The sequence below is a fragment of the Filicampus tigris genome, chromosome 3 (genome assembly GCF_054856515.1).
Source record: "Filicampus tigris isolate MCC_2025a chromosome 3, RoL_Ftig_1.0, whole genome shotgun sequence".
NCBI lineage: Eukaryota > Metazoa > Chordata > Actinopteri > Syngnathiformes > Syngnathidae > Filicampus > Filicampus tigris.
In genome coordinates this window covers 18,307,564-18,314,133 of record NC_141219.1, presented here as the reverse complement: position 1 = coordinate 18,314,133, position 6,570 = coordinate 18,307,564, and positions in this window count along the sequence as shown.

Sequence of the window (6,570 nt, the reverse complement as noted above, 5' to 3'; positions counted from 1 at the left end):
TTCAGTTAGGGTTTCAAACTAGGGTTAGGGTTTCCAGCTAGGGTTTTCAGTTAGGGTTTCAAACTAGGGTTAGGGTTTCCAGCTAGGGTTTTCAGTTAGGGTTTCAAACTAGGGTTAGGGTTTCCAGCTAGGGTTTTCAGTTAGGGTTTCAAACAAGGGTTAGGGTTTCCAGCTAGGGTTTTCAGTTAGGGTTTCAAACTAGGGTTAGGGTTTCCAGGTAGGGTTTTCAGCTAGGGTTAGGGTTTACAGCTAGGGTTTCAAACTAGGGTTAGGGTTTCCAGCTAGGGTTAGGGTTTTCAGGTAGGGTTTCAAACTAGGGTTAGGGTTTCCAGCTAGGGTTTTCAGTTAGGGTTTCAAACTAGGGTTAGGGTTTCCAGCTAGGGTTTTCAGTTAGGGTTTCAAACTAGGGTTAGGGTTTCCAGCTAGGAATTTCAGTTAGGGTTTCAAACTAGGGTTAGGGTTTCCAGCTAGGGTTTTCAGTTAGGGTTTCAAACTAGGGTTAGGGTTTCCAGCTAGGGTTTTCAGTTAGGGTTTCAAACAAGGGTTAGGGTTTCCAGCTAGGGTTTTCAGTTAGGGTTTCAAACTAGGGTTAGGGTTTCCAGATAGGGTTTTCAGCTAGGGTTAGGGTTTACAGCTAGGGTTTCAAACTAGGGTTAGGGTTTCCAGCTAGGGTTTTCAGTTAGGGTTTCAAACTAGGGTTAGGGTTTCCAGGTAGGGTTTTCAGCTAGGGTTAGGGTTTACAGCTAGGGTTTCAAACTAGGGTTAGGGTTTCCAGCTAGGGTTTTCAGTTAGGGTTTCAAACTAGGGTTAGGGTTTCCAGCTAGGGTTTTCAGTTAGGGTTTCAAACTAGGGTTAGGGTTTCCAGCTAGGGTTTTCAGTTAGGGTTTCAAACTAGGGTTAGGGTTTCCAGTTAGGGTTTCAAACTAGGGTTAGCGTTTCCAGCTAGGGTTTCAAACTAGGGTTAGGGTTTCCAGCTAGGGTTTTCAGTTAGGGTTTACAGCTAGGGTTTCAAACTAGGGTTAGGGTTTCCAGCTAGGGTTTTCAGTTAGGGTTTCAAACTAGGGTTAGGGTTTCCAGCTAGGGTTTTCAGTTAGGGTTTCAAACTAGGGTTAGGGTTTCCAGCTAGGGTTTTCAGTTAGGGTTTCAAACTAGGGTTAGGGTTTCCAGCTAGGGTTTTCAGTTAGGGTTTCAAACTAGGGTTAGCATTTCCAGCTAGGGTTTCAAACTAGAGTTAGGGTTTCCAGCTAGGGTTTTCAGTTAGGGTTTACAGCTAGGGTTTCAAACTCGGGTTAGGGTTTCCAGCTAGGGTTTTCAGTTAGGGTTTCAAACTAGGGTTAGGGTTTCCAGCTAGGGTTTTCAGTTAGGGTTTCAAACTAGGGTTAGGGTTTCCAGCTAGGGTTTTCAGTTAGGGTTTCAAACTAGGGTTAAGGTTTCCAGGTAGGGTTTTCAGCTAGGGTTAGGGTTTACAGCTAGGGTTTCAAACTAGGGTTAGGGTTTCCAGCTAGGGTTTTCAGTTAGGGTTTCAAACTAGGGTTAGGGTTTCCAGCTAGGGTTTTCAGTTAGGGTTTCAAACTAGGGTTAGGGTTTCCAGCTAGGGTTTTCAGTTAGGGTTTCAAACTAGGGTTAGGGTTTCCAGCTAGGGTTTCCAGCTAGGGTTTCAAACTAGGGTTAGGGTTTCCAGCTAGGGTTTTCAGTTAGGGTTTCAAACTAGGGTTAGGGTTTCCAGTTAGGGTTTCAAACTAGGGTTAGCGTTTCCAGCTAGGGTTTCAAACTAGGGTTAGGGTTTCCAGCTAGGGTTTTCAGCTACGGTTAGGGTTTACAGCTAGGGTTTCAAACTAGGGTTAGGGTTTCCAGCTAGGGTTTCAAACTAGGGTTAGGGTTTCCAGCTAGGGTTTCCAGCTAGGGTTTCAAACTAGGGTTAGGGTTTCCAGCTAGGGTTTTCAGTTAGGGTTTCAAACTAGGGTTAGGGTTTCCAGCTAGGGTTTTCAGCTAGGGTTAGGGTTTACAGCTAGGGTTTCAAACTAGGGTTAGGGTTTCCAGCTAGGGTTTTCAGTTAGGGTTTCAAACTAGGGTTAGGGTTTCCAGCTAGGGTTTTCAGTTAGGGTTTACAGCTAGGGTTTCAAACTCGGGTTAGGGTTTCCAGCTAGGGTTTTCAGTTAGGGTTTCAAACTAGGGTAAGGGTTTCCAGCTAGGGTTTTCAGTTAGGGTTTCAAACTAGGGTTAGGGTTTCCAGCTAGGGTTTTCAGTTAGGGTTTCAAACTAGGGTTAGGGTTTCCAGCTAGGAATTTCAGTTAGGGTTTCAAACTAGGGTTAGGGTTTCCAGCTAGGGTTTTCAGTTAGGGTTTCAAACTAGGGTTAGGGTTTCCAGCTAGGGTTTTCAGTTAGGGTTTCAAACAAGGGTTAGGGTTTCCAGCTAGGGTTTTCAGTTAGGGTTTCAAACTAGGGTTAGGGTTTCCAGATAGGGTTTTCAGCTAGGGTTAGGGTTTACAGCTAGGGTTTCAAACTAGGGTTAGGGTTTCCAGCTAGGGTTTTCAGTTAGGGTTTCAAACTAGGGTTAGGGTTTCCAGGTAGGGTTTTCAGCTAGGGTTAGGGTTTACAGCTAGGGTTTCAAACTAGGGTTAGGGTTTCCAGCTAGGGTTTTCAGTTAGGGTTTCAAACTAGGGTTAGGGTTTCCAGCTAGGGTTTTCAGTTAGGGTTTCAAACTAGGGTTAGGGTTTCCAGCTAGGGTTTTCAGTTAGGGTTTCAAACTAGGGTTAGGGTTTCCAGTTAGGGTTTCAAACTAGGGTTAGCGTTTCCAGCTAGGGTTTCAAACTAGGGTTAGGGTTTCCAGCTAGGGTTTTCAGTTAGGGTTTACAGCTAGGGTTTCAAACTAGGGTTAGGGTTTCCAGCTAGGGTTTTCAGTTAGGGTTTCAAACTAGGGTTAGGGTTTCCAGCTAGGGTTTTCAGTTAGGGTTTCAAACTAGGGTTAGGGTTTCCAGCTAGGGTTTTCAGTTAGGGTTTCAAACTAGGGTTAGGGTTTCCAGCTAGGGTTTTCAGTTAGGGTTTCAAACTAGGGTTAGCATTTCCAGCTAGGGTTTCAAACTAGAGTTAGGGTTTCCAGCTAGGGTTTTCAGTTAGGGTTTACAGCTAGGGTTTCAAACTCGGGTTAGGGTTTCCAGCTAGGGTTTTCAGTTAGGGTTTCAAACTAGGGTTAGGGTTTCCAGCTAGGGTTTTCAGTTAGGGTTTCAAACTAGGGTTAGGGTTTCCAGCTAGGGTTTTCAGTTAGGGTTTCAAACTAGGGTTAAGGTTTCCAGGTAGGGTTTTCAGCTAGGGTTAGGGTTTACAGCTAGGGTTTCAAACTAGGGTTAGGGTTTCCAGCTAGGGTTTTCAGTTAGGGTTTCAAACTAGGGTTAGGGTTTCCAGCTAGGGTTTTCAGTTAGGGTTTCAAACTAGGGTTAGGGTTTCCAGCTAGGGTTTTCAGTTAGGGTTTCAAACTAGGGTTAGGGTTTCCAGCTAGGGTTTCCAGCTAGGGTTTCAAACTAGGGTTAGGGTTTCCAGCTAGGGTTTTCAGTTAGGGTTTCAAACTAGGGTTAGGGTTTCCAGTTAGGGTTTCAAACTAGGGTTAGCGTTTCCAGCTAGGGTTTCAAACTAGGGTTAGGGTTTCCAGCTAGGGTTTTCAGCTACGGTTAGGGTTTACAGCTAGGGTTTCAAACTAGGGTTAGGGTTTCCAGCTAGGGTTTCAAACTAGGGTTAGGGTTTCCAGCTAGGGTTTCCAGCTAGGGTTTCAAACTAGGGTTAGGGTTTCCAGCTAGGGTTTTCAGTTAGGGTTTCAAACTAGGGTTAGGGTTTCCAGCTAGGGTTTTCAGCTAGGGTTAGGGTTTACAGCTAGGGTTTCAAACTAGGGTTAGGGTTTCCAGCTAGGGTTTTCAGTTAGGGTTTCAAACTAGGGTTAGGGTTTCCAGCTAGGGTTTTCAGTTAGGGTTTACAGCTAGGGTTTCAAACTCGGGTTAGGGTTTCCAGCTAGGGTTTTCAGTTAGGGTTTCAAACTAGGGTAAGGGTTTCCAGCTAGGGTTTTCAGTTAGGGTTTCAAACTAGGGTTAGGGTTTCCAGCTAGGGTTTTCAGTTAGGGTTTCAAACTAGGGTTAGGGTTTCCAGGTAGGGTTTTCAGCTAGGGTTAGGGTTTACAGCTAGGGTTTCAAACTAGGGTTAGGGTTTCCAGCTAGGGTTTTCAGTTAGGGTTTCAAACTAGGGTTAGGGTTTCCAGCTAGGGTTTTCAGTTAGGGTTTCAAACTAGGGTTAGGGTTTCCAGCTAGGGTTTTCAGTTAGGGTTTCAAACTAGGGTTAGGGTTTCCAGTTAGGGTTTCAAACTAGGGTTAGCGTTTCCAGCTAGGGTTTCAAACTAGGGTTAGGGTTTCCAGCTAGGGTTTTCAGTTAGGGTTTACAGCTAGGGTTTCAAACTAGGGTTAGGGTTTCCAGCTAGGGTTTTCAGTTAGGGTTTCAAACTAGGGTTAGGGTTTCCAGCTAGGGTTTTCAGTTAGGGTTTCAAACTAGGGTTAGGGTTTCCAGCTAGGGTTTTCAGTTAGGGTTTCAAACTAGGGTTAGGGTTTCCAGATAGGGTTTTCAGTTAGGGTTTCAAACTAGGGTTAGGGTTTCCAGCTAGGGTTTTCAGTTAGGGTTTCAAACTAGGGTTAGGGTTTCCAGCTAGGGTTTTCAGTTAGGGTTTCAAACTAGGGTTAGGGTTTCCAGGTAGGGTTTTCAGCTAGGGTTAGGGTTTACAGCTAGGGTTTCAAACTAGGGTTAGGGTTTCCAGCTAGGGTTTTCAGTTAGGGTTTCAAACTAGGGTTAGGGTTTCCAGCTAGGGTTTTCAGTTAGGGTTTCAAACTAGGGTTAGGGTTTCCAGCTAGGGTTTTCAGTTAGGGTTTCAAACTAGGGTTAGGGTTTCCAGTTAGGGTTTCAAACTAGGGTTAGCGTTTCCAGCTAGGGTTTCAAACTAGGGTTAGGGTTTCCAGCTAGGGTTTTCAGTTAGGGTTTCAAACTAGGGTTAGGGTTTCCAGGTAGGGTTTTCAGCTAGGGTTAGGGTTTACAGCTAGGGTTTCAAACTAGGGTTAGGGTTTCCAGCTAGGGTTTTCAGTTAGGGTTTCAAACTAGGGTTAGGGTTTCCAGCTAGGGTTTTCAGTTAGGGTTTCAAACTAGGGTTAGGGTTTCCAGCTAGGGTTTTCAGTTAGGGTTTCAAACTAGGGTTAGGGTTTCCAGCTAGGGTTTTCAGTTAGGGTTTCAAACAAGGGTTAGGGTTTCCAGCTAGGGTTTTCAGTTAGGGTTTCAAACTAGGGTTAGGGTTTCCAGCTAGGGTTTTCAGTTAGGGTTTCAAACTAGGGTTAGGGTTTCCAGGTAGGGTTTTCAGCTAGGGTTAGGGTTTACAGCTAGGGTTTCAAACTAGGGTTAGGGTTTCCAGATAGGGTTTCAAACTAGGGTTAGGGTTTCCAGCTAGGGTTTTCAGTTAGGGTTTCAAACTAGGGTTAGGGTTTCCAGCTAGGGTTTTCAGTTAGGGTTTCAAACTAGGGTTAGGGTTTCCAGCTAGGGTTTTCAGTTAGGGTTTCAAACTAGGGTTAGGGTTTCCAGCTAGGGTTTCCAGCTAGGGTTTCAAGCTAGGGTTAGGGTTTCCAGCTAGGGTTTTCAGTTAGGGTTTCAAACTAGGGTTAGGGTTTCCAGCTAGGGTTTTCAGTTAGGGTTTCAAACTAGGGTTAGGGTTTCCAGTTAGGGTTTCAAACTAGGGTTAGCGTTTCCAGCTAGGGTTTCAAACTAGGGTTAGGGTTTCCAGCTAGGGTTTTCAGCTAGGGTTAGGGTTTACAGCTAGGGTTTCAAACTAGGGTTAGGGTTTCCAGCTAGGGTTTTCAGTTAGGGATTCAAACTAGGGTTAGGGTTTCCAGCTAGGGTTTACAGCTAGGGTTTCAAACTAGGGTTAGGGTTTCCAGCTAGGGTTTTCAGTAAGGGTTTCAAACTAGGGTTATGGTTTCCAGCTAGGGTTTTCTGCTAGGGTTAGGGTTTACAGCTAGGGTTTCAAACTAGGGTTAGGGTTTCCAGCTAGGTTTAGGGTTTTCAGTTAGGGTTTCAAACTAGGGTTAGGGTTTCCAGCTAGGGTTTTCAGTTAGGGTTTCAAACTAGGGTTAGGGTTTCCAGTTAGGGTTTCAAACTAGGGTTAGCGTTTCCAGCTAGGGTTTCAAACTAGGGTTAGGGTTTCCAGCTAGGGTTTTCAGCTAGGGTTAGGGTTTACAGCTAGTGTTTCAAACTAGGGTTAGGGTTTCCAGCTAGGGTTTTCAGTTAGGGTTTCAAACTAGGGTTAGGGTTTCCAGCTAGGGTTTTCAGTTAGGGTTTCAAACTAGGGTTAGGGTTTCCAGCTAGGGTTTTCAGTTAGGGTTTCAAACTAGGGTTAGGGTTTCCAGCTAGGGTTTTCAGTTAGGGTTTCAAACTAGGGTTAGGGTTTCCAGTTAGGGTTTCAAACTAGGGTTAGCATTTCCAGCTAGGGTTTCAAACTAGGGTTAGGGTTTCCAGCTAGGGTTTTCAGTTAGGGTTTCAAACTAGGGTTAGGGTTTC